The sequence below is a fragment of the Theropithecus gelada genome, chromosome 1, assembly GCF_003255815.1.
Source record: "Theropithecus gelada isolate Dixy chromosome 1, Tgel_1.0, whole genome shotgun sequence".
NCBI lineage: Eukaryota > Metazoa > Chordata > Mammalia > Primates > Cercopithecidae > Theropithecus > Theropithecus gelada.
This window is the reverse complement of record NC_037668.1, coordinates 6,744,359-6,758,395: the sequence shown is the minus strand read 5'-3', so window position 1 is coordinate 6,758,395 and position 14,037 is coordinate 6,744,359.

Genomic DNA, 14,037 nt, shown 5'->3' with positions numbered 1-14,037 from the left:
GTAAATAGTTAAGAGCTGGTATTAGGAGTTTAAATTTTGTCCTCAAAGAACCAGGTTCCTTCTACCTTCCTGCCTTGCTTTCTTGCTAATGGATGCCACACATCAAATATTTTATGTATTCCAAGCCATCAGGAGGAAAAGGAAGAGGCAACAGCAGCTGACTTCCAATTAAGTCTCATTAAGACAGAATTCAGTCACATGGTCACACTTAGCTACAGGAGAGTCTGGGAACATACTTCTCTATGTTAGAGTAAAGCAAGCAAAAAACAGTTTGGAATGAAGGCTGAGTGAGCCAGTCTACTGTATCTGCCATTACTTATGCAAACAGGCAAGAATTTAAAGAGCTAGTAACAACATTTTTCCAAGTTGTTAAAGTAGTTGTAATAAAATCAGCCTATTTAGGAAGCAGAAGTCAGATAAGAAGAAAATTTGATATACTATATTTACTGGACAATGGATGTCTATTAAAATTATTGTGTGATGTGTCTCTAATCTTATACAAATTGATCAACATCTATCTCTCTAGCTGGATAGTTATCTATCTGATTGATGCTTCAATTTATAACTACTAATATTGATGTCAATTAGACCTGTTTTTCTCCCTCGAGCGTGTTAAAAACATGGTATACATACATGACTGCATGCCCTGGTTTTCCTAGGACAATCTCTGCGTAATTATTAATAGCATCCCCTTTCATTCTCAACTGTTTTGGTTTAGATAATACATTATATGGTTTTCCTTCATATAAAGAACAAGGGCAGATGAACTGGTCTAGGTAGAGCTGTTACTTACGATCTGAAAAGCTGGGTGTAGTGGCTCACACCTATAATCCCAGCACTTTGGGAGGCCAAGGGGGAGAATCACTCGTAGGCCAGGAGTTCAAGAACAGCCTGGTCAACATAGTGACACCCTCATCTCTAAAAAAAATTTTGTTTTGTTTTAAATTATGACTTGAAGTGGTTCAATAGTCTATTCTCCCAAAATGAATAAATCATATTTGCAGTTCACCTGGAACCCACAGGATGCCTCTTGTGCATTACAGAGGATCAGGAGGAATTCTTCTGCTTGGGCAATCCTTATAGCCATAAAAAAAAAAAAGTCAAAATTTCTGTAGACTGAGAAATCTCAATTCCTCTCTTTGCTTTCCTTCTTCCCATTCAACTTTGATAGTACTTTCTTTTGTATTTGTTAAGAATAGTTAACCGAGGCCGGGCACGGTGGCTTATGCCTGTAATCCCAGCACTTTGGGAGGCCAAGGCAGGCGGATCACTTGAGGTCAGGAGTTTGAGACCAGCCTGACCAACATGGCGAAATCCTGTCTCTACTGAAAATACAAAAATTAGCTGGGCATGGTAGCACACGCCTGTAATCCCAGCTACTAGAGATGCTGAGGCAGGAGAATTGCTTGAACCTAGGGGGCAAAGTTGCAGTCAGCCAAGATTGCACCACTGCACTCCAGCCTGGGCAGCAGAGTGAGACTTCATCTAAAAAAAAAAAAAAAAAAAAAGAATAGCTAACCAAATTTCCTGCAACTGAGGCATAGTTGGGGGTGGGAGAGGGTGTTGGGGGCAGTGAATGACCTTCTAACAATATAGGCATTAAATAGGCAATCTTAGAACTCCCATAAATGTGGAAGGCGTCATTAATCCACTGTATACATGAATCATATACATTACTTAACAATACTATAACAATAGTTTTCATCTTTGGGAATTTGCCCAATTATTTCCTTATTTTTATATTTTTTGGTAGAGACAGGGTTTCACCATGTTTGCCAGACTGGTCTCGAACTTCTGACCTCAAGTAATCTGCCCTCCTCTGCCTTCCAAAATGCTGGGATTACAGGCATGAGCTACTGCGCCCAGCCCATTTGTTTTCTTAAATTAAACAAAGACACAATTAATTTTGTATGCATAATGCCAATTTGTTGTCCCTCTTATAGAATATGAAGCTACATGTTTTCTCACATCTTCTACAACAATAAATAATGTTATCTTCTTTGATCATCTGATCTGTGACACATGACAGCTCATTTTATTTGTATAGTTTTTTTATTACTAGTGCATTTTAAACATTCTAAATATATTTAATGGTCATTTATTTTTATTCTTCTGTATTTGTTAGTCATACTCTTTGTCCATTTTATATTGAATGCAATTTTTCTTCTTGACTTTTTAGAGTTCTTTCTATACTAGTGTAACCAGTATGATCCACAAACTCAAGGAACAAATGTGATCAGTTACAGCTGTTAACTTTCTCTATTATAGTTTAAGCCTTCCACATACCCTAATCAGAAGTCATTTTTCCCACTTGTGGTTTACCCTCCTCTCCTCTGAATGTCCAAGAATCCTAGTTGTAGGGGGTAGGGCTGGGACTTACTCAGCCCAAAGGGCAACAGAGTCCTCTTCTAAATGCAGAGATAACTAAAACTGGTGTCTCTTCAGTCCTCCTTTGCCACTGGGACTTAAAGATAAGATAAAGTCTCCTTAACTTCAGATCTGGGTGAGCAGAAACTAGGGTCTTGGTCCCCTTTATCCTATAAGATTGAGCCTCCTAAGCCAACTGATCCACCGCCTCTCTAGTGACTAACTAGACCAAAGGATGAGGCAGTTTTTGCTAATCAAGAGAGAAACACTCGGCTGGCTACGGTGGTTCATGCCTATAATCCCAGCACTTTGGGAGGTCGGTCGAGGTGGGAGGATTGCTTAAGGGCAGGAGTTCGAGACCAGGCTGGACAACAAAGCAAGATTGCCCCCAGCCACCATCTCTTGCAAAAAAAAGAAAAAAAAATTAGCCAAGTATGGCGGCGCATGCCTGTAGTCCCAGCTACTACCGGGGAGGATAAGGCGGGAGAATCACTTGAGTCTAGGAATTTGAGGCTGCAGTGAGCTATGATCATGCCACTGCATTCCAGCCTGGGCTACAGAGCGACACCCCAACCCTAAAAAAGAGACAGAGAAACACACACACTCTACAAAAGGTTTTATTATTATAGAACCTTCTTGCTAGGTGTGGTGAAGTGGATAGTCATGCACTGAAAAAGTGGATAGTGGACTGAAAAAGTATGACCTAATGATAATAAACTGGAGAGAAGTTACTGAGGCCTGTTTTGCTCAGATTCTTTTCTGTGTCCCTGTGTTTTCAGAGATAAGGATGTTCCTTTTTTCCAGGAATAGGGAGAGCACCACTCAAATGAGGTTCTTATGAGCTGCTTCAGGGGAGAAGGAAGAAGCAAGAGTGACCTACCTGCTTTTGCTGTTTTCTCAAATGCTAAGGTGCTATATTTTGGGGGTATTATGGCCGGAATCCCATTACTTTCAAATTATTCATTTATTTTTATCGGTTTGGACTCATTGTTTCCTATTTTATTCACTGGGTTATAATCCATTAGAATCACCATTTATTTTGATACTCAAATTATTCCAGGTTTGGCTGATGGGAGTCCATTCAAGCTGACTTCTCTGACCTCTTAACTTGTTATCATTCTATAAGGACTACCTTACTTTCTGCAACAACAAGATATCCCAGGCTCATCTTGCATTTTCCTTACTCCAGACTTGGAATCAGTTATTTCAGCAAAGAGTTCTTTTTAAAGGAGGATAATATTTAAAAGCCAAGATCTGGGTACTAGGTGTATTTGTTGCTATTGGGATATTGTTGCCTCTAAGCCTCTCAGTGGACAAGCCTAAGGAATATATGTATTTACGTACATACAAACATACACATACATACATTTACATCTATATTATTTCTATAACTATGTATGTGTATATTGATAGGCATAAGGACACAGAGATACCACAATTCCAATCCAGCACTACAAGGTTCATTCTTTCTTTTTTTTTTTCTGAGGTGGAGTCTCACTCTGTTGCCCAGACTGGAGTGCGGTGGCACAACCTCGGCTAACTGCACCTCCGCCTCCCGGGTTCAAGCGATTCTCCTGTCTCAGACTCCTGAGTAGCTGGGATTACAGGCACCCATCACCATGTCCGGCTACTTTTTGTATTTTTAGTAGAGACAGGGTTTTGCCATGTTGGCCAGGCTAGTCTAGCACTCCTGACCTCAGTTGATCTGCTCACTTTGGCCTCCCAAAGTGCTGAGATTACAGGCATGAGCCACTGCTCCTGATCTTGAGGTTCACTCTAATTTTCTCTTTCTACATTTGTACTTAAGAAGAATTTTTTTCTTTTCTTTTTCTTTCTTTCTTTTTTTTTTTTTTTGAGACAGAGTCTTGCTCTCATTGCCCAGGCTGGAGCACAACGGCTTGATCTCAGCTCACTGCAACCTCTGCCTCCCAGGTTCAAGCGATTCTCCTGCCTTAGCCTCCCAAGTAGCTAGGATTACAGGCACCCGCCACCATGCCTGGCTAATTTTTTGTATTTTTAGTAGAGATGGGTTTTCACCATGTTGGCCAGGCTGGTCTTGAACTCCTGACCTCAGGTGATCCACCCACCTCAGCCTCCCAAAGTGCTGGGATTCCAGGTGTGAGCCACCACGCCCGGCCAGGAGAATACATTTTTTAAATCGTTTGCTTATTTGGTCAATCTGCCTGTATGTAAACAATCCCTCCTTGTTGCTACCACATCTGTCCCTTTGTGGATGTCCTTCTCATTGTACTGGGATTTTGATGTGTAATGAAGGGTCACATCCCTGCACTAATGCCCTAGTTGACCTTCTTGGGCTATCTGGGCTGGTTCCTTACCCATGAAAAGCTGTTCCACTGGGCATCTTCCTTACCCTGTTCTGGCTCCAACAACCCTGCACTGGACTCCGTCCCACAAAGATGCCCTCTTGGGTGCTGATACTCAGGGCCAGGCTATCCCCCTGTCTGGGCCACATTCCTCACCCTGTGCTTTGATGTCCCATGCTGGAGTGCTTCTGCCCCCACCTCATGTTGACCCCATGCCTTTACTCTGCTCTGGCTTTGACTGCCTCTGCCAGGTTATAGCCCCTGCATGGATGCCCTCCTTACCCTGCTTATGCTCCAAAACCCTGTGATGGACTCCCCCCTGCCCTTCTCCTCACCCCACGTACACTTAGGCACCCTGTCCTAGGCTGACCCCTCTCTCCCCAGGGATGCCCTGCTCAGTCTCTGACTCTCCACTCTGGATCACAGTGACCCTCCACCCCAGGCCCTGATACCTACATTTTTGATCCTACGTTATTGCTTCAGGACTGAATTGTTGGGGAAGGGAAAGAAGAAGAACTCAGTGCTATTTTAAATATTTATCAGTCATAGCAGATAATGTTGATTGCCTTCTCAATAATTGTTCCTCCCACGAATTTTGTTTCTTGCAGCTAAGATAATTCTCACTGCCAAGCTAACCCTATTGGTGTCCCCTCTCCTAGCATACAGCCTTGCATCTATCACAGAGGCTGTACAGCCTCTTCCTACTCTTCTCCTCATCTGCCAAGCCACAGAATTCTCTGCATCACTACAGTGCTCTTCTGTCTTCTTTCCCTTCATTGGGAGGCAGTGATATTCTTCCTCTTGTCCAAAGCGAATCTACTCATCTGTGTTCTACACCCTATTTTCTCCCAGATTCCTAGGGAGTCTGCTTTCCTTTCTTTATTTTCAAACTCTGTATCATTATTGGTTCTTTTTCTTGTTTTTCTTTTTTTTTTTTTTTTTTGAGACGGAGTCTCGCTCTGTCGCCCAGGCTGGAGTGCAGTGGCCGGATCTCAGCTCACTGCAAGCTCCGCCTCCCGGGTTCCCGCCATTCTCCTGCCTCAGCCTCCCGAGTAGCTGGGACTACAGGCGCCCACAACCGCGCCCGGCTAATTTTTTGTATTTTTAGTAGAGACGAGGTTTCACCGTGGTCTCGATCTCCTGACCTTGTGATCCGCCCACCTCGGCCTCCCAAAGTGCTGGGATTACAGGCGTGAGCCACCGCGCCCGGCCTATTGGTTCTTTTTCTTAAGCAGAAACATGGTCAAATCTCTCTTGTCTTTTAAACAAAATAAACTTTCTTCAGAGGACTTGCACAATGAGTATCAGAAAACATTTAATATGTGCAAACTCTTTTATCCACTTTAAAGAGTCTTAATTGTGGCTTGGCACAGTGACTCATGCCTGTAATCCCAGCACTTTGTGAGGCTGAGGTAGGCAGATCGCTTGAGCCTAGGAACTCGAGACCAGCCTGGGCAACATAGGAAGACCTGGTCTCTACAAAAAATACAAAAAACTAGTTGGACATAGCAGAGTGTACCTGTAGTCCCAGCTACTCGGGAGGCTGAGGTGGGAGGATCACCTGAGCCTGGGGAGGTCAAGGCTGTAGTGAGCTGTGATCTCACCACTGCACTCCAGCCTGGGCAATAGAGTAAGACCCCATCTAAAAAAAGAGAATCATTTATTAATTTTTTTTTTTTTTTTTTTTTTTTTTTGGAGACGGAGTCTCGCTCTGTCACCCAGGCTGGAGTGCAGTGGCTGGATCTCAGCTCACTGCAAACTCCGCCTCCCGGGTTTATGCCATTCTCCTGCCTCAGGAGACTGTAGCTGGGACTACAGGCGCCCGCCACCTCACCCGGCTAGTTTTTTGTATTTTTTAGTAGAGACGGGGTTTCACCGTGTTAGCCAGGATGGTCTCGATCTCCTGACCTCGTGATCCGCCCGTCTCGGCCTCCCAAAGTGCTGGGATTACAGGCTTGAGCCACCGTATTAATTTTTTGAATATTTAATAAGCACCTACGTGCCCAGCACTGTGAATTTTATTTGCAGTAAAAATAGATATCATCTCTGCTTTCATGGAGTTTAATGAGAGAGACAACTATAAATCAGAAAATAATACTTATGAATGCATTATTACAAATCTAGACATTAACAATAAAAGAAAACATGTGCTTCTATGTGTAAGGCCTTGTTCTCAACACTTCCCATGTATTAATTTAATCATTAAACAACTTATTATATATAACATAAATATAGTTGATAACTATTATACACACTTATAGATGATGAAACTGAGGCAGAAAGAGGTTAAGTTTTCCAAGGTCTTGAAGCCAGTGGGTAACAGAGCTGGAATTTAAACTCAGATAGTCTGGCCCCTGTTCTTAACCACTAAACTATACTGCTTCTCACAAATAGCTCTGAAGGAGACAAACGGGGATCTATGAAAACATCTAACAAAGAAAACTGATTTAGACAGGAGCTTTTTTGAAGTACTACTACTTGAACTGAGACTCAAAGTTTGAGTAGGCATTAATTCTGTAAAGTGGATGGTGGGGAGGGGGAAGGGGTGGAGAAATGATCATTCCAGCTAGAGGACAGTATGTGCAAAAGGCCTGAGGGAAGAGGGAGCACAGCACAGTGAAGAAACTGAAGGCCAGTGTATCTAGAATGTAGAAAGCAAATGGACAGTAGGGCATGGTGTGGTTGAAGAGGCAGTCCGGGTAAGATGATAAAGTCATAAACCCTTAAGGATTTTGTTCTTCGTCCTAAGAGCAATGGGAAGACATGGGGATGGCGGTTAGGGGAGGAGGGATCAGTTCCTTTTTGAAAAGATTATTCTCATTGCAGTTTCACAATGGATTGCAGGGGAGTCACAGTGCACTCAGAGATAAGGGGGTGATATTTTGAGGGTGTTAAGTTGACATGTGGTGGTGACAGTGGAAATGGAGACAAATGGAGGGATCTGGACAAATATTTCGGAAGTCAAATTGACAGGACTGGGTAATAGATTAGATACAAGGGGTCAGAAGTTGTAGGTTTCAAAGATGACCCATCCTACATCCAATCTGCCATCCTATATCCAAAAAGCCAGTTGATTTTTTTTTTTTTTTTTCTGAGACAGAATCTCACTCTGTTGCCCATGCTGGTGTGCAGTGGCATGATCTTGGCTCACTGCAACCTCTGCCTCCTAGGTTCAAGTAATTCTTCTGGCTCAGCTTCCCGCGTAGCTGGGATTACAGGCACGTGCCACCATGCCTGTCTAATTTTTGTATTTTTAGTAGAGATGGGGTTTTGCCATGTTGGCCAGGCTGGTCTCAAACTCCTGACCTCAGGTGATCCACCCACCTCGGCCTCCCAAAGTGCTAGGATTACTGGCATGAGCCACCGCACCCGGCCCAATTGATATATTTTCTAAATATCTTTATTTCTAGTGCTACTAAGAGAATGTAATACCAGCCACTGAGATAGGGAATGTGGAAGAAGATCAGGAGGTTTGGGGGAAGATTACTGAGCCTTGGACATGCTGAGTTTGAGATACCTTTAAGACATCCACATGGAAACATTAAATAGGCAGTTGTCAAGATGGGCCTGGACCTCAAAGAACAGCCCTGGGCTGAAGATATACTCTCAGGAGTTATCACTGCATAGATGGAAAATGAACCTGTAGCATGGATGAGTTTGCCCAGTGAAAGAAAATTGATTAAGAGAAGGGAATCTAAAGTTGAGACTTGAGAAAGCCCAACAGGTAACAGGTCTGTGCTCAGGAAAGGGTTAACTGGATTGCTCAAACCTTGCACATTCCAAAGAAAGGCTTGTCTTTAGAATTGCCTTTGACTAACTCCTGGGAAGTAACTTCCAAGTCCTTGGAATACTCTGTCTAATGAGTATTTTTGTATGCCTGAGGCCTTGGGCCACACTGTATCAGTTTGACCTCTGAGGGCATGGAGTCTGAGTAGTTGAGGTGAATCATGTGGGTGTTGCACGCATATGTGACTGACCCCCAATACAAAAACTCTGGACACTATGGCTTAGGTAAGTTTCCCTGGCTGGCAACACTTCACTTGTGTAGTCACACTTCTAATTAATGAGAATTAATGCTCATAGAGCTCTAATGGGAAGGGACATTTGAGTTTGTTTTCTCCTGGATTTTCCTTCATGTGCTTTTTCCCTTTGTTGATTTTAATCCGTATCTTCATATTTTTTTTTTTTGAGACACAGTCTTGCTCTGTCGCCCACACTGGAGTGCAGTGGCATGGTCTCCGCTCACTGCAACCTCCGCCTCCCGGGTTCACGCCATTCTCCTGCCTCAGCCTCCCGAGTAGCTGGGACTACAGGTGCTGACCACCACACCCAGCTAATTTTTTTTTGTATTTTTAGTAGAGACGAGGTTTCACCGTGTTAGCCAGGATGGTCTGAATATCCTGACCTCGTGATCCGCCCTCCTTGGCCTCCCAAAATGCTGGGATTACAGGCATGAGCCACCGCGCCCAGCCCCGTATCCTCATACTTTTAATAAACATAAGCACAGCAGATTTTCTGAGTCCTGTGAGTTCTTCCAGAAAACCATGGAACCTAAGTGTGGTCTTGGTGACACTGACAGTGTGTAAAAGAGAAATAGCAGTCCAAGGGGCAGAAGGAAAACCAGAAGACAGTGGTGTCATGAGAACCAAGGAAGTGATTCCAGAAAGGGGAGCGGCCAACAGTGTTAAATCTCCCAAGCACACAAGTAAGGTTAGGGATAAAATATGTTCACTGGAGGCCAGGCACAGTGGCTCACATCTGTAATCCCAGCACTTTGGGAGGCCTAGGCAGGCGGATCACCTGAGATCAGGAGTTTGAGACCAGCCTGGCCAAAATGGCAAAACCCCGTCTCTACTAAACATACACAAATTAGCCGGGCATGGTGGCATGCACCTGTAATCCCAGCTACTCAGGAGGCTGAGGCAGGAGAATCACTTGAACCCAGGAGACAGAGGTTGCAGTTAGCCAAGATGGCGCCACTGCACTCCAGCCTGGGCGACAGGGCGAAATTCGTCCCTGAAAAAAACAACAAAAAAATGTTCACTGGATATACAATTATTGGAGTAATTAGTGGCCTTAGCAAAAGCTGTTTTGGTAAAGTGATGGCAGTGGAAGCCAGGCCAGAGTAGACTGAGGGATGAATGGGATGTGAGGAAATAGACTTTTATTTTATTAGAGACAGGTCTCAGTGTGTCACTCAGGTTGGAGTACAGTGGTACGATCACAGCTCACTGCAGGCTCAAACTCTTGGGCTCAAGGGATCCTCCTACCTCAACCTCCCAAGTAGCTAGGACTACAGATATGACACCACACCTGTCTAATTTTTAAAACATTTTTTGTAGAGATGGGGGTCTTGTTATATTGCCCAGGCTGGTTGCAACCTCCTGGTCTCAAGTAACCCTCTAGCCTTGGCCTCCCAAAATACCGGGATTACAGGCATGAGCCACAGTGCCTGGTCATGGAAATAGGGATCTTTAGGAAAAAAAAAAAAAAGGAAAAAAATTGCATGTTAATTTCACTTTTTAATTTATAGTAGCAAAATACATGAAAATAATTTAATAATCCATATGGAATACTTTAAATTTACGTATTAAAAACTTTTACAGTGGGCATATTCTTTGAATAAGCAATTCTACTTTTAGGAATATTCAGAAGAAATAATTATAGATACGCAAATAATTATGCATCACAATGCTTATCACAGTATTGTTTATAATAGTAAAAAATTTAAAACAACCTTATTGCCTGTGAATAGACAGATAATACATTATGGTACATTCACATAAGGAAGTCTATTTATTGAGCTATATTTTACTGGTTGCAAAAATTAAGAGATAATGTGTGTGAAAGCATTTTGTCAACTGTAAACTGCTGTTCAAATGTGGTGTTTATTACTAGAATTACAATGTGCCCCTGAAAGGCCTTAGAGACATAGAAAAGCCAATAGATAGTAATTAGACTCAGAACTCTGCTATCTGTCCTGCTTTTCTTGGTACTAATAGTTCTCAAACTCATTCAGACAACAGAGTACCTAGAAGTCAAACTGTACTTGGTACACCATGGAATGATGAGAAGTAAACTTTACACTATTTTAAAAATTTGTATTAATACATTTTTTTGTAGAGATGGGGGTCTTGCTATGTTGCCCAGGCTGGTCTTGAACTACTGGCCTCCAGTGATCCTCCTGTTTTCCTCCAAAGTGCTGGTATTACAGGTGTAAGACACCACACCCAGCTGAGAAGTGAACTTTAAAAGATAAAATGTCACCTTTAGGTCCTCTGGCCTCATCCATTGGTGAGTGCAAGTATTGTACATTTACAGAAACATCCCAGATTTCAGCTGCAGCTCAGCATCCTTCTGCTGGTTCTCATGTACTCTTCTGTTCCTGCTGTTCAGCATGGCTACTCTGTCCAGAAGGTGCACAGCAGCCTTTGCAAATCTTCAAGCTACTCTTCGGCTACTGCCTTGCTTTTGCTAACCTCCTGTGCCCAGCTGATGGACACACCATGTTCTCACCATTGCTTACCTACCTGGGACACTCACCTCCAACGCCCTTTCTCTTTCCTGGACAACTGGAAAACTCCTTCCACTATTGTTTACCAGCAACTTAGAGGAGTTTTCTTTATAGCAGAACTGCTATGAACCTACTAAGAGCTCTTTCCGTTATTTCAGAACTGTGTTTTTTTTTTTTTTTTTTTTTGAGACGGAGTCTCACTGTGTCTCCCAGGCTGGAGTGCAGTGGCGCGATCTCGGCTCACTGCAAGCTCCGCCCCCCGGGTTCACGCCATTCTCCCGCCTCAGCCTCCCGAGTAGCTGGGACTACAGGCGCCCGCTACCGCGCCCGGCTAGTTTTTTGTATTTTTAGTAGAGACGGGGTTTCACCATGTTAGCCAGGATAGTCTCGATCTCCTGACCTTGTGATCCACCCGCCTCGGCCTCCCAAAGTGCTGGGATTACAGGCTTGAGCCACCGCGCCCGGCCAGAACTGTGTTTTTCTGCTCAGACCAGAGGAACAAGGGATAGTAGCCTAGGTCAGGAAAATGGCTGGACACAGCCTCTACCTATACCTGCTGCTCAGTTCGGGTCACAGCATGATTCCTCTTCTTGAAATTTTCTCTCAGTGGCATGGGTTTCTCCTGCCAGTTCTGTTTCCTTCAGGGAACTCTGGGTCTACTTTAACATCCATGTTCACCATGTGCTGGGTGCTGTTATTAACGTTTTACAAATATTGTTTGTGAGACAACCTTGAGGTAGGTCCTACCAGTAGCAAACACCCTTTCATGACTGAGGGAACTGAGGCAAGCTAAGTAAGTTTCCCTAAATCACATAGCTAGTAGGTGATGGAACCAGATTCAAACCAAGCATTTTGTCCCAGGGCATACTGAACCCCATGCTATGTAGTCTATTAGACAGGTTTGTGCATTATCATATCTCAGCCTCATCTGTGGACTTATTTCATAGTTTCTCCTGCAAGATTTCTGGGCTCCCACAGAAAATCAAGGATGTAGCTGGGTCTGTTTCAATGATCCTATTTCATGAGTTATACTCCAGGCACTGCCTTCTCAGAGCACACAGTGAACTTCACGGGGCTGTTTCCTTCCTATACAAATTACACAGTTTTCAAAAACAACATTTTTATTCTAGATTTTAATAAAGGCAAACCGTAGCAGGCATCAAAAGGTTAAGAAAACTCATGGAAGCAAAACTTTGGGTTGAGAAATTCAGTCCATTAACTTATTTTTTTGAAGTGAATTTGAAAAGAAGTGTTTATGGTTTATACGCCATATTTTTCACCACCTTTACAGATTCCAACCTGGTCCAACCAACCGAGTTATTACCCTATTAGCCCCTCTAACTGGTCTTCCTTATTCCACTGACCCTTTATATGTGATTCCTCTAAGCAGCAGCCACAGTGACTCTTTCCACAATTCTGCTTTGAGTCTTTGCTCAAAACCCATCCAAGTCTTCCTATCTGACTCAGTGGTCCTAAGGCTAGGGTATGAGTACTCCTGGGGTACTTCAGTGAAGGAAAATTTTCCAAGGGGTACATAAAAGTGTAGTTTTAAGGGAATTAATCTGTCATATATGTGAGTGTGTAACTACACACATGTATACATACATAGTTTTTAATGCAAGAGTTAAGTCTGTGACAATGAAAAATGGAGTTGATACAGGACCTTATCTCATTCTAGCAATGTTATATGCATTCATGACTACTCAAACTAATTAGGGGAAGGGGGAAGACTCCCAGTCATCTCATTAAAACATTCCCAACACTTTTTCATGTTTAAAAAAATACCTTTTAGTATACTTTAAAAAATGGATAGTATTAAGCCACTTTAGTGTTTACTTTCCTATTTAAAATAATTTTAAAATGTCAGTATTACAAAATGTCACAAATTACACTCTGCAACTATTTAAACTTCTGAAAAAATTTAGTCAACTTACAATGTTCTGAGGCAACAAAACAGCTTTACAAAATTCATTTAAAGGGTACAAAAGTAAAAAAAAAAAAATTTAAGACCATTTCTGTACATGACCTGGCTCCCTTAATAACTCTCTTATCTCATGTCCTGCTATTCTCTCCCTTGTTCAAGCTACTCCAGCCACACTGAATCCTCTAACAAGCCAAGAATCAGTTTCCCTCAGGCCCTTTGCACTTGCTATGTGTTCCGCTACCTGCTCTTCTGCAAGACAGGTTCCTTCATCTGATCAATAGGGGCCTTCTTCAGTCACCTCTAATCCTTTCTACCCCACTTACTCTTTCCTTCACAGCACTTACCACTCCCTGGCATATATCTGTTCTCAATCTTTCTCTATTAGATTGTAAATCCCTTGAATGCAGGGAGCGCCTGTTTTGTAATCCCAGTGTATATCTAAAACACTATGACAATAAAGAGGTCAGGAAATGTTTTTGAATAAATTTTAAAAGGTTTTCAGGAGGCCGGGCGCAGTGGCTCGTGCCTGTAATTCCAGCACTTTCAGCGGCTGAGGCGGGCCAATCGCTCGGGCCCAGGAGCTTCAGCCTGGGCAACATAGTGAGACCCCAGCCTCTTCAAGGCAAGGGGGGGAAAAAAAAAAGATCAGCTAAGGCGTGGTGGCGTGCATCTACGGTCCCAGGTAACTGTTGTTGCACTACATAAAATCCTCCAAATACCTTTTTTTCCCCAAATAAAACGGCAAATTTCTGAAAACTTTTATTTATTTTTTTTTGAGACGGAGTTTCGCTCTGTCGCCCGGCTGGAGTGCAGCGGCGCAATCTCGGCTCACTGCAGCCTCCGCCTCCAGACGGGTTCAAGCAATTCTCCTGCCTCAGCCTCCCGAGTATCTCGGATTACAGGCACCC